Here is a 13,171-nt window from a genome sequence, read left to right on the forward strand (position 1 = left end):
TCCCGGCACCAGGAAGAGGATTGCAGTGGTGGCCGCGTCAGCTATACTGGAGGCACCGAAGAAGAGGCGAGAGGTAAGTAAAGGTTTTTTTTGTAATGCTGGAAGCCTGTGCAGGATTTTTTTTTTTTTTAATAATAGCTATAAGTCTTTAAATTTTCCAATACCACTATTACCTCCAGACTACCATCCACCCCCACTACTATATATATTTTTTTTTAAACATGTGTTGTATGTTGGTCCAATAAATGCCATTTGCTATCACCTGGTTGTCAGTCCTTTCCAGTGCCGGATACCCTGCATTAATGTCCTGAAGCGTTCACTTGAGATCCTCTATAAAATGAGTATGTTTAAAATTGTCCTCTTTTGACTCTTATAGCTCTTTATATATCAGTATGAGGGCTAATTTTTTCCGCCAGGATCTGTAGATTTTATCAGTATTTTTGTTTAAATTGGACTTTTTTATTCACTTTTCATAATTTTTTTTTCAGACATGGTGACCAAAAATCTGCAATTCTAGAATTTCGTATTTTTCTTACATTAACCCCACGACTGTGTGATTTAATTAACATTATTTTTTAATAGATTGGACATTTCCGCACACAACAATACCAAATATGTTTATGTTTATTTTTGTTTACATAATTTTATTTAAAAAATGGAAAAAGGGGGGATTCAAAATTTTATTAGGAAGACAGGCTTAATCACATTTATTTTCACTTTAAAAAAAATGTTTGACAAAGGGTCACGTGACCCGAAACGCGTCACATCCTATCCGGAGTGCCGGTATGTGTGCCATCCTGTTACCTGTTTATACCTCTTGAATAAATCTGAAGACCGTGCGCTGGCTCTTGCTTTCTTTCTTTTGGCGACACTTTATGTCAGTGCTGCCACTGGAGGGGGGCTAATGGGGCTGAAGCTGTACTTGTACCTCTGGCGCTCCCATAGAGAATGCAGCAGAGTTGGGCCTCCATTTCTGAAGATTGTGGGGCCTTGAGGCCCCCACCCCTGCAATAAATCAGGAGTCATGAGGGCGGTCCTTCATGGCTTCTGCCACCTTGATTAACAGATCTTTCCCTATATGTAAACAGTAAGAAATATATCAAAGCTGTGGCCAACAACACCCCTCCATGTATTTCTATGGGAGAGCCCGAGATACAGCGTTCATTTATCTCCGACTCTCCCACAGAGATACATGGAGGGGCATGTAGGCTATCGCTTTGTGAAGTGGTCGACAGTGAGCGTGCACTGAACGGAGGTCACTCACGCATGTACAGGGTCGGGGTGTCATGCAGGAAATTGCGGGGGGTCCCAGCGAACAGATCCCCTCGATGAGAGAATTATTGCTTATCCTGTGGATAGGGGATAAGATGTTTGACACTGGAGTACCCCTTTAACAAAAAAAAGTAAAATAAAGGTCAAAATACAGTGAAAAATAAAAATAAATAGCATTTATTGTGTGTCATGATCTTAAAAGAAAACTGTCACCCAATACTTTGGGTTATAGTGTGGGTGACCAGGAATCCAAAGATGGGTCACTTACTATAATCAGTGCTGTGGTTCCTGAAATATTGGCTGATGAAGTTCCCCTTTTGAATTCAGGAGGCGGGGCCCCGCTGGCTGGCCACTCCTGCTTCTTTGCGTCTTCTCAATCAGCCGTCCTCTTAGTTAGCATATTCATATTCTGCGACTCCACGTCATAGTGATGTGAGTTGCATGTCACGTGAGCTCTGCACTCTGTCGGTAGAGCTCATGTGCAGCAGTTGACATATGTTCACATACAGCTCTCACATGACTGCTTTCAGCAGTCAGAGCTCAGGACATTAGAGCTGTATGTAAACTGCCGGCACATGCGCTCTACCGACAGTGTGCAGCACTCACGTGACATGCAACTCACATCACTAGGACGTGGAGTCGCAGAATATGAATATGCTAACTAAGAGGACAGCTGATTGAGAACACGCAAAGAAGCAGGGTTTTTTTTTTAATTAAGATCCGAGGAACGTGCTCTCGAATAACCCAAAGTGCAAGAAAAAGTGCAAACGTGTTACACAAAAAAAACGTGCACAAAGGATGCGGTCTATCGCAAACCCTTCTCCAATAGGAGAGAGGCCCCCCAACAAACCTTACTCTTCGCCTCCGGACCAAAAGGTACCTGCGAGGTTCCAGGTTCGATGTCCCTTTTCGCCGAAGCTACTAAGGGACCACAAATGCCCACGACATCCCCCTTAGCGTTAGCCAAGGTATCTGCCCGCAGAGCCGATAACGGTCGGTACCCTACCAAAGCAGGAGTACCCGGGGTGTTTGCAGGGAGGTGCGGAACCTAATGGCCACACACACCTCCCCTAGACCGCCAGGAGGGACACCCAGAAGGGCTACCGCATCCTGACAAATCCTGTGGACACACAACACGGAAAAAGTGACACAGTGAGACAAAAAGAAAATAAATAAGTGAATATGTACAGATATACTGCCCGGACATCCGGCCGGATCTATAAAAATTTCTCTGCTCCTAGCCAGAAGGCCGGGAATCAAGAGGTGAGTGCCACAAAGGTGAAGAGATTATGGTGCCCGTGCTTCAACTCAGTGAGCCTATTCTCCCAGTGAGTTTCGGCACCTCAGGGTCACCACTCCCCGAGGCACTTAAGTACCTCGGCTCTAGACCCTCTCAGCCTCATGACGAGACCCAGAGGAAACAGGTCACATCGGGGCAGCCGTCGAGCTGATTCCTCAGAACCAGCCCCGGAACGCCACAGTACACCTGCTCCCTACCATGCAGCACCCATCCCCACCAGCTCCACACTGGCGTCACCTGCCACCAGCATGAAACTGTAAGAACAGATACTACACTTGATCTTAGCCAAAAGGCAAAGAAGCAGGGGTGGCCAGCCGGCGGGGCCCTGCCTCCTGCGTGCTACTCTCTGAATTCAGAAGAGGAAATTCATTAGCCAATATTTCAGGAACCACAGCACTGATTATAGTAAGTGACCCATCTTTGGATTCCTGGTCACCCACACTATAACCCAGTGTATTGGGTTTAGTGTGAGTGATCAGGGTGACAGTTTTCCTTTAACAACTTTTATATGAATATATAACACTATTCATTATCGGTCTATTATAAAAATTGCAGCGGCATTGCTGTTTCTAGTATCTCTGTCAGAGTAAAAATGTGTATAAATTAAATAATACTGTATATGAAGAAAAAGCTATGACTGCCAAAATCCAAAAAAGTAAAATTAAAAAAATGAATCATGTCCTCAAGGCCAAATATTATCCAGTCCTCAATTAGTTAAAATACATAAAGAAAATGATTTTTCAAATCCGATGAGAGTTTGAAAGCTCATACAACCTTTCAAATCCACCTTCTGTCTTGACTAAGCGCAGAACGATGAGCAGCATTCTCACCTTTCTTCATAGACCATTCATAAGCTGCTTCAAATTCAACCTCATTGCTGCCTATAGATAATTTTTCAGCAATTTAGAGAAAAAATGTCATTTAGCAAACCAATATTGCTTTGTCAGCGACTATTTTATGGGGCCATTAGCCTGAAATTGCTTTTACTATAATGTATTTTTTATTATGACAATAAAGGTTGAGCAGTTTTTTTTACAGCATTGTGTGCGATTTATTTTGTAGATTTTCAAACCTTATGATGGACATCAATGTAAGTTTGGTTTGAATAATTGTTAAAGTGGTTTTTCTAAATATGTTGAAGTTTGTATTTGCACTTTGCACAGAATTTCTACATAACGGTTACCCATTTGCTTTAAATGTATTTAGAGTGGTATTCCATCCAAAGACATCTTATCCCCTATCCAAAGGACCTGGAACCCCCCAGCGACCTCCATGCCACACCCAACATTCTGTTCCGGGAGCTGCTCCAGTCTCGGAAAAAAATTGGTTTCCGGGACTGGAGATGGCCGTCATGCCCCCTTCCATAGACATGAATGGAGAGGGGCATGGCATGATATCATGAGGGGACGTGGCATGACATCACATCTCCAGTCCTGGAAACCCAGCTTTTTCCAAGACTGGAGCAGCACCCGGCACGGATTAGTGCGTGCTGTGCGGAAATCGTGGTGGTTCCCAGTGGCGGGACCCTGCGATTAGACATCTTATTCTCTATACTTTGGATAGGGGATAAGATGTCTATTGGCGGAATACCCCTTTAATAGAACACTATTTTGTCATATACAGTATATAATATGGTAGCAGCAGTTGCATAATAGCTAAACACAATTACTCACTTGTTTTCAAATACAGTATGTAAAATATATTCAGAATATCAGGTAATATTCCACATATTGCCAAATCATCATCCTAGGGATTCAGGAATGTGATCTTGGTTTGACAAGGTCCTCCTACTGATCAGTCATGGGTTAATTTCTTTTACTAACAGTGCCGCTCTACTTTGCTTCTTTTTAAGTGAAATATGAAAATGTTGGCTGTGTCCCACCATGGTATTCAATTGGATAAAGTGGATTGTAGTGCTCGGCCATTGATTCATGGAACCATTAAAAAAACTGGGTGCATGCCTCAGATGATCAGACACCATCTTTCAAAATTTTTGTGTATTGTAATTTTGGGAGTTTGGTTAGAAATCTCCCTTGTAAGATCTGTCTGGATAAATATTTTCTGTCAGGAAAAAAAAATCATCTATCCCCTGCAGGTGCCATTCTGATGATACCGATCCCCAATGTTAGGACATCCTGTTCTGGTCTGAACATATGGGTAATGCCCACTCAGCCAATCATTGGCCAAGGTGGGTCATCACTGTTACTAGATTAGGCATTTCCTGTATATCAGGACAGAGAACAGGAAGTGCTTTTAATGGGGACCAGCACTATGGTAACGGCACCTGCAGAGGATCGGCAGGGAATCCCCAGCTTTTTTTTCCTGACTCTCTAAGCAGTTTGGAATGTAAAAAAAAAAAACACTTAAAGGGGAACTCCCGTGGAAAACTGAATTTTTTTTTTTAAATCAACTGGTGTCAGAAAGTTAAACAGATTTGTAAATTACTTCTATTAAAAAATCTTAATCCTTCCAGTACATTTTTATGGGCTGTATACTACAGAGGAAATGCTTTTCTTTTTGGAATTCTCTGATGTCATGACCACAGTGCTCTCTGCTGACCTCTGCTGTCCATTTTAGGAACTGTCCCGAGCAGCAAATGTTTGCTATGGGGATTTTCTCCTGCTCTGGACAGTTCCAAAAATGGACAGAGATGTCAGCAGAGAGCACTGTGCTCGTTTAACTTTCTGGCACCAGTTGATTAAAAAAAAAAAGTTTTCCACCGGAGTAACCCCTTTAAATTCGTACTCCACTGGAAAACATTTTCTTTGTAAGCGATTTGTAAACTCCTTCTATTAAAAAATCTTAATCCTTCCAGTACTTTTCACCTGCTGTATACTACAGTGAAAGTTCTTTTCTTTTTGAATTTCTTTTCTGTCTGACCACAGCGCTCTCTGCTGACACCTCTGTCCATGTCAGCAACTGTCCAGAGCAAGAGAGGTTCGCTATGGGGATTTTCTCCTACTCTGGACAGCTCCTAAAATGGACTGTGGTCAGACTGAAAATAAAAAAAAAAATATTAGAACTTTCTGTGGAGCATATAGCAGCTGATAAGTACTGGAAGGATTACGATTTTTAAATTGAACTAATTTACAAATCTGTTTAACTTTCTGGCACCAGCTGATAAAAAAAAATAATAATAATGTTTTCCAGCGGAGTACCCTTCATAGCCTATAGAGTGTGAACAAATAAACGTACAGAAGTTGTGGGCCTAGACCTACCACAAAAACCCAATAAGGCTAACATTATGATGTACCATGAACATAGCATTTGTTCAACATGCCCTGCAGACTACCAGAAAATCCTTCAAAAAAGCTAGGAACAACTAAGAACCCCACAATTCCAGCAATTTTGTAGCAAATCATCGGCTGTAGGGTCCACTTATGAGATGATTTGACAACATGTCCTGTTGTCATATTCTAAAAATAAATGTGTACACATTCAGTATGAATGGAAGGGGAATCTCCAATATTGTTTCATCTGATAGACCTAACTCTCAATATTTTTTTAAAGGGGTACTCCGCCCCTAGACATCTTATCCCCTATCCAAAGGATAGGGCATCAGATGTCTGATTGCAGGGATCTCGCCGCTTGGGACCCCGCGATCTCCCTGTTGCACAAGGTGTTCGCTTAGAGAGTCGGGTGTAGCGCTGGAAGCTCGTGACGTCATAGCCATGCCCGCTTGTGACATAACTGCCACGCCCCCTCAATGCAAGTCTATAGGAGGGGGCGTGATAGACGTTACATCCCCTCCCATAGACTTGGATTGAGGGGGCGTGGCCATGATGTCACGATCAGGGCATGACTGTGGTGTCAGGTGCCTCCGCCTCGCATTGCCAGTCATCCGGCACAGAGCGAAGTTCGCTCCGTGCACCAGATATCTGGGGTGCCACTGCCAAGATCACAGGGGACCCCAGCAGCGGGACCTCCGCAATCAGACATCTTATCCCCTATCCATTGTATAGGGGATAAGATGTCTAGGGGCGGAGTGCCCCTTTAATTTTACAACTGACATAACGTGATATGCCTGTGTCTACAACCACACTATTGTATACTGTCATGGACCATTAAAATAAATAATAATAAATAAATAATGATTCCAATTTTGCTGTATTCAATTTTCAAGATCAAATCATATAAACTTAAATATCTCCAGACCTCCTACAGCTTCTGCCCTAAGTGCAGTGAGAAAAGTAGGAGATTTAGAGAACCGTGTGCTTTGTTTCAAATTCTAAAATGTTTCAGTAATCCACCTCTATTGCAATTGCAACTTCAAACACTGCCTCATGTTGAATCAGCAGTGAGCTTTTAACAAAGTGTAAGACAGGAAATTTACATAGCTGTTTTTACAACAACCTGCAACACAAACGCACATATCGAGTTGCAGCTTAGGGCCCTAAAAGGTTCCACCCCGATCCTAATACAATCAATTAAACAATAAGAGGGACATTAGTGTTAAACAACAAAAGCTGTTTGTAAACATGTCCTCTCCAAATGACGTGCTAACAGGCGACAATGAAAGTGCTTTGTCCCCTTTGTTTGGATCCCCCCTTAGTTCAATGAATAAACATATTAACCAGTAGTTACTTTTTTTTAAATCCGCCACCGTCCCAGAGTTTCCACTGAAATTAGTTGTGCAGTGAAATGTAACCAAATTCTTCCCTCTATTTACTTAAACCAAATAATAACATTTCCCATCTGTGAATGGTGGCAGTGGAGAACTCATTTGTTTATTAGCACATTAGCATCAGCAAAGAATTCTGTTTTTGCAGGAATGTCTTTATTTTGTTGCGTCTTGTCACTGGAGCTGAATACGTCCCTTCTCGGTAAGCAGTGACGCATCATCGTGGCAGCCCCCCTTTTCACAAGGACTTGAACAATTAATCTTCCTGTCATCGCAGATAAACAGACCAAGAAAATCCCAGCTTTTATTTAATACTGCTACTTTCTGTAGGTTGAAATTCCTGCACGGGACAAGGTTCTTCCTAAGGTTCTACAACTCGCACAATAAGCTAGTAATAATCTTGAGAAGCTTGAGTCAGTAGGATGTTAATGTAATATATGTATTTGATGTGGCTTTGTGTGTGTAGGCATAGGGAGGCGCTCTGAGGGGTCAGCCATAACAAAATCATTTATTCTATAGGTGTGTCTAGTCTGGTTTTATGGTGCGTCAAAGTCTGAAAAAGTGATGAAGGAAAGTAAACCACCAGCCACCACCAATGAAATGTTTTTTTCTGTTGATGTGCCGATACCTTTGGCCTTTGTTGCCTTCACTAACTGAATTTCCATTGCAGGTTTTGGGTATGTTCACACTACAGAACTTCCCAGCGGAATTCCACTCATAAATCTTTCTCGGAAATTCTGTTGCATGAAGAAAACATTGGTGTGAATGGCTTTTACCTCAATCAACCTCATCAATACTGCAGAATTTCCGTGGTGGAAAATTAAGCCACTGAACATGTTGATTCTTCTGGTGGAATTCTGCCCTGACTGCAATGCTATCAATAGTGACTGTGCATGTCCTCACAGTCCTAGCGCTGATGGATTTCAGCAGCACTCGCTGCAGACAGAACCTCTGCCATGAACATACCATTTCAACTATTTGTTTATATGACAGTCTGTATTCTGCAATTATTAAGAGAAGATGAGCTGCAATATAATATACACTGCTCAAAAAAATAAAGGGAACACTAAGATAACACATCCTAGATCTGAATGAATGAACTAATCATATGAAATACTTTCGTCTTTACATAGTTGAATGTGCTGACAACAAAATCACACAAAAATTATCAATGGAAACCAAATTTATCAACCCATGGAGGTCTGGATATGGAGTCACACTCAAAATCAAAGTTGAAATCCACACTACAGGCTGATCCAACTTTGATGTAATGTCCTTTGTACAAGTCACAATGAGGCTCAGTAGTGTGTGTGGCCTCCACGTGCCCGTATGACCTTCGTACAATGCCTGGGCATGCTCCTGATGAAGTGGCGGTTGGTCTCCTGAGGGATATCCTCCCAGACCTGGACTAAAGCATCCGCCAACTCCTGGACAGTCTGTGGTTTAACGTGGTATTGGTGGATGGAGCGAGACATGATGTCCCAGATATGCTCAATCGGATTCAAACTGGGGAACAGGCGGGACAGTCCATACCATCAATGCCTTCCTCTTGAAGGAACTGCTGACACACTCCAGCCACATGAGGTCTAGCATTGTCTTGCATTAGGAGGAACCCAGGGCCAACCGCACCAGCATATGGTCTCACAAGGGGTCTGAGGATCTCATCTCGGTACCTAATGGCAGTCAGGCTACCTCTGGCAAGCACATGGAGGGCTGTGCGGCCCACAAAGAAATGCCATCCCACACCATTACTGACCCACCACCAAAATGGTCATGCTGGATGATGTTGCAGGCAGCAGAACGTTCTCCACAGCGTCTACAGACTCTGTCACGTCTTTCACATGTGCTCAGTGTCAACCTGCTTTCATCTGTGAAGAGCACAGGGTGAATTTGCCAATCTTGGTGTTCTCTGGCAAATGCCAAACGTCCTGCACAGTGTTGGGCTTTAAGCACAACCAACACCTATGGACGTCGGGGTCTCATACCACCCTCATGGAGTCTGTTTCTGACTGTTTGAGTGGACACATGCACATTTGTGGCCTGCTGGAGGTAATTTTGCAGGGCTCTGGCAGTGCTCCTCCTGCCCCCCTTTTACAAAGGCAGAGATAGCGGTCCTGCTGTTGGGTTGTTGCCCTCCTATGGCCTCCTCCACGTCTCCTGATGTACTGGCCTATCTCCTGGTAGCGCCTCCATGCTCTGGACACTACGCTTACAGACACAGCAAACCTTCTTGCCACAGCTTGCATTGATGTGCCATCCTGCATGACCTGCACTACCTGAGCCACTTGTGTGGGTTGTAGACTCCGTCTCATGCTACCACTAGAGTGAGAGCACTGCCAGCATTCAAAAGTGACCAAAACATCAGCCAGGAAGCATAGGAACTGAGAAGTAGTCTGTGGTCACCACCTGCAGAACTTTTTCTTTATTGGGGGTGTCTTGCTAATTGCCTATAATTTCAACCTGTTGTCTGTTCCATTTGCACAACAGCATGTGAAATTGATTGTCAATCAGTGTTGCTTCCTGAGTGGACAGTGTGATTTCACAGAAGTGTGATTGACTTAGTTACATTGTGTTGTTTAAGTGTTCCCTTATTTTTTTGAGCAGTGCATGTCAGTGTCCACTGACAGGGGCAATAAACGGTGCCTTTATTCTGATGATGTCACTTGTATGAACAGCTGTAGAGAATTTTATTTATCTGCAGTTGCCCTACTATTATCTGAACCAGGGCCGGCTCTGCCTATAGGCAAAATAGGCAGCCGCCTAGATCGCCCTGTTGATGGAGGTTTGTTACAGTGTGCCACCCTAGTGGGGTGGGCCAAAGGGTGGGCCAAGGAGGCCGCAAAATTAGCTTTTGCCCAGGGTGGCAAAAATCCTGTTCTGAACCACATTTATACAAATAATGTTTCAGTAACTTTAACTGGAGTTGGCTTTGACTCTTTGAGCACTTTGACATCTCACTTAAAGCAGTTTTCCCAGGATGAAATGATTAATGCACCATCCTCAGGTTAGGCTATCCATGGCTGGCACCTGGCACCCCCACCGATCAGCTATTTGGAGCCTGTACTGGAGAGTGAATGGGGCCGAAAGCAGTTGGCTCCATTAACTGCACAGTGGGTAATCTGGCTACTGTAGCTCAGTTCCTATTCACATGAATTGGAGATGAGCTGCAGTTACATGGTGCAACCACTACATGGTGAATGGAGCCACCTGTGTAATGTGTAGCGGTAGACAACTGATCGGTAGGGGTGTTGAGAGTCGGCATCCTGCTGATTAATGATTGATGGCTTACCCTGAGGATAGCCCATCAATCATATCAGGTTACAAAAAACACCTTCAAGATTAGTAACAAAGTAAATTTTTTTATAAATGTTATTTAATAGACTTTAATATCTACTGATAATACCTACTGTATCTCAAAAGGCATACATTACCAGACAGGGCACTTAATTCTAGAACATCTATACAAGGTTCTGCTAAAAAGAAACCAGTAGTTGTTTTCACCTGTCAAATGGGGCCCCTCTTCCAACTCAGAGGCCAAGATACTACATTAGCCTTACTACTTTAGCATTACTGGCTTCACATGAGGGCTAGCTTCTGACTGTTCAGATTCTTTCAAGACAGAATAAGGCTCCTTTCACACTATGGTATTCTTCCGTTCAAAGTTCTGTTACCAACGGGCGTTGTAAAATATTTCCAAACTTATTTTAAACGTCCGTTAAAAAATCACATTCAAGTCTATGGGATTTTCTGATTATCCTTAATTATCAGTTTTATTCCGTCACTAATAACGTCTGTTAGTTGTGACAGAAGATTGGATGGACTAATTTTTCTTCCGTCACTCCAAACGGATAAATTAACGTCCCTTAATTTTGAACATTGAAGTCTATGGCGTGACGGACGTTAGCAAATACATCTGTTAATGTCCGTTATTGTAAGTTGTCCGTTGTTCCAAACTTCTAACATTAAGAATGATGTGGGCTACTGTGCTCTTGGGAACTTTTGTGCAGCAGAAATTTTTTGTACACTTTCCTAGATCTGTGCATCCATACAATCCTGTCTCTGAGCTCTTCGGGCAGTTTTTTCCTTCTCATGACTTGTTTTTTTCTTCTTTTTTTCCGCTTCTAGGCATTGCCAGCTGAGAGACCTTATCTATAGACAGGGCTGTGTCTTTTCAACTTAATGTCCAATCAGCATTTCAAAGATGATCAAGAGAAATGGGAGGTGCCAGAGCAAAAAAGTGTCATAGCAAAGGGATTAACCCCTTAACGACCACAGACATAATTTGTACATCCTGGTGGTACTTAGCGCACCAGGACATACATTTACGTCCTTTGTATGACCGCAAGCATCGGAGCGGTGCTCGCGTCAGACAGCAGCCGGGGAGCTGCCGGTAATGGCCGACATGCGCGATCGCGCGTATGTCCACCATTAACCCCTCAGATGCCGTGATCAGTACAGATCACGGCATCTGCGGCAATGCGCATGTTAAAATAGACGATTGGATCGACCGCAGTGCTGCCGCGGGGATCCGATCATCTGTAATGGCGGACGGAGGTCCCCTCACCTGCCTGCGTCCGTCTCCCGGCGTCTCCTGCTCTGGTCTGAGATCGAGTAGACCAGAGCAGAAGATCACCAATAATACTGATCAGTGCTATGCCCTATGCATAGCACTGAACAGTATTAGCAATCATATGATTGCTATAGATCAGGGGTGTCGAACTCGAATTCATCGGGGGCCGCATCAGCAGTTTGTTCACCCTCAAAGGGTCGGTTGTATCTGTAGGACCCCTCCCCCCCACATACCGTATATGCCAGCATATAAGACGACTGGGTGTATAAGATGACACCCAACTTTTACAGTTAAAATGTAGAGTTTGGGATATACTCGCCATATAAGACTACCCCTCCTACCTCAATGTACAGTACCTTGTAGTTCCCCCCACATTAGGTAGGCAGCATGTTCCCCCACATTAGGTAGGCAGCATGTTCCCCCACATTAGTAGGCAGCATGTTCCCCCACATTAGGTTGGCAGTATAATTCCCCCCACATTAGGTAGGCAGCATGTTCCCCCACATTAGTTGGCAGCATGTTCCCCCACATTAGGTTGGTAGTATAGTTCCCCTCACATTAGGTTGGCAGTATAGTTCCCCCCACATTAGGTAGGCAGTATAGTTCCCCCCCACATTAGGTAGGCAGTATTTTCCCCCACATTAGTTGGCAGCATGTTCCCCCACATTAGTTGGCAGTATAGTTCCCCCCACATTAGGTTGGCAGTATAGTTCCCCCCACATTAGGTTGGCAGTATAGTTCCCCCCACATTAGGTAGGCAGTATAGTTCCCCCCACATTAGGTAGGTAGTATAGTTCCCCCCACATTAGGTAGGCAGTATATTTCCCCCACATTAGGTAGGCAGCATGTTCCCCCACATTAGTTGGCAGCATGTTCCCCCACATTAGTTGGCAGTATAGTTCCCCCCACATTAGGTTGGCAGTATAGTTCCCCCCACATTAGGTAGGCAGTATAGTTCCCCCCACATTAGGTAGGCAGTATAGTTCCCCCCCATTAGGTAGGCAGTATAGTTCCCCCCACATTAGGTAGGCAGTATGGTTCCCCCACATTAGGTAGGCAGTATAGTTCCCCCCACATTAGGTAGGCAGTATAGTTCCCCCCACATTAGGTAGGCAGCATGTTCCCCCACATTATTTGCCAGCATGTTCCCCCACATTAGTTGGCAGTATAGTTCCCCCCACATTAGGTTGGCAGCACCCCCCCCCCCTCCCTCCCCACAGACATACAGCCTCCAGCCATATACAGTGTATGGCTGGAGACTGTATGTCTGTGTGCTGCCCCCACTGTGATCTGACCACCGCTCCTCCGGCCCGGGAGAATGACCTGTGCAGAGGTCATTCTACAGTGGAGGGGGAGGCTGAGCTGTGAACATCATCTTTTATCTTCTCTATCTTCTGGTGTCACTTTT

The 13,171-nt window shown here is 44.0% G+C and overlaps 1 long non-coding RNA gene and 1 pseudogene across 1 annotated transcript; both read right to left on the bottom strand.

Moving 5' to 3' along the window:
- Positions 1-606: 606 nt before the first annotated feature.
- Positions 607-1,806, bottom strand: LOC130272524 (uncharacterized). The gene is made up of 3 exons (XR_008843592.1): positions 1,541-1,806; positions 1,265-1,388; positions 607-1,074 (listed from the first exon to the last, which is right to left on the bottom strand). It is a non-coding gene; the product is annotated as an uncharacterized LOC130272524 (long non-coding RNA).
- Positions 1,807-2,787: 981 nt separating this feature from the next.
- LOC130274692 (U2 spliceosomal RNA) lies at positions 2,788-2,877 on the bottom strand (annotated as a pseudogene).
- Between the last annotated feature and the right edge of the window lie 10,294 nt (positions 2,878-13,171).

The sequence above is a fragment of the Hyla sarda genome, chromosome 5 (genome assembly GCF_029499605.1).
Source record: "Hyla sarda isolate aHylSar1 chromosome 5, aHylSar1.hap1, whole genome shotgun sequence".
NCBI lineage: Eukaryota > Metazoa > Chordata > Amphibia > Anura > Hylidae > Hyla > Hyla sarda.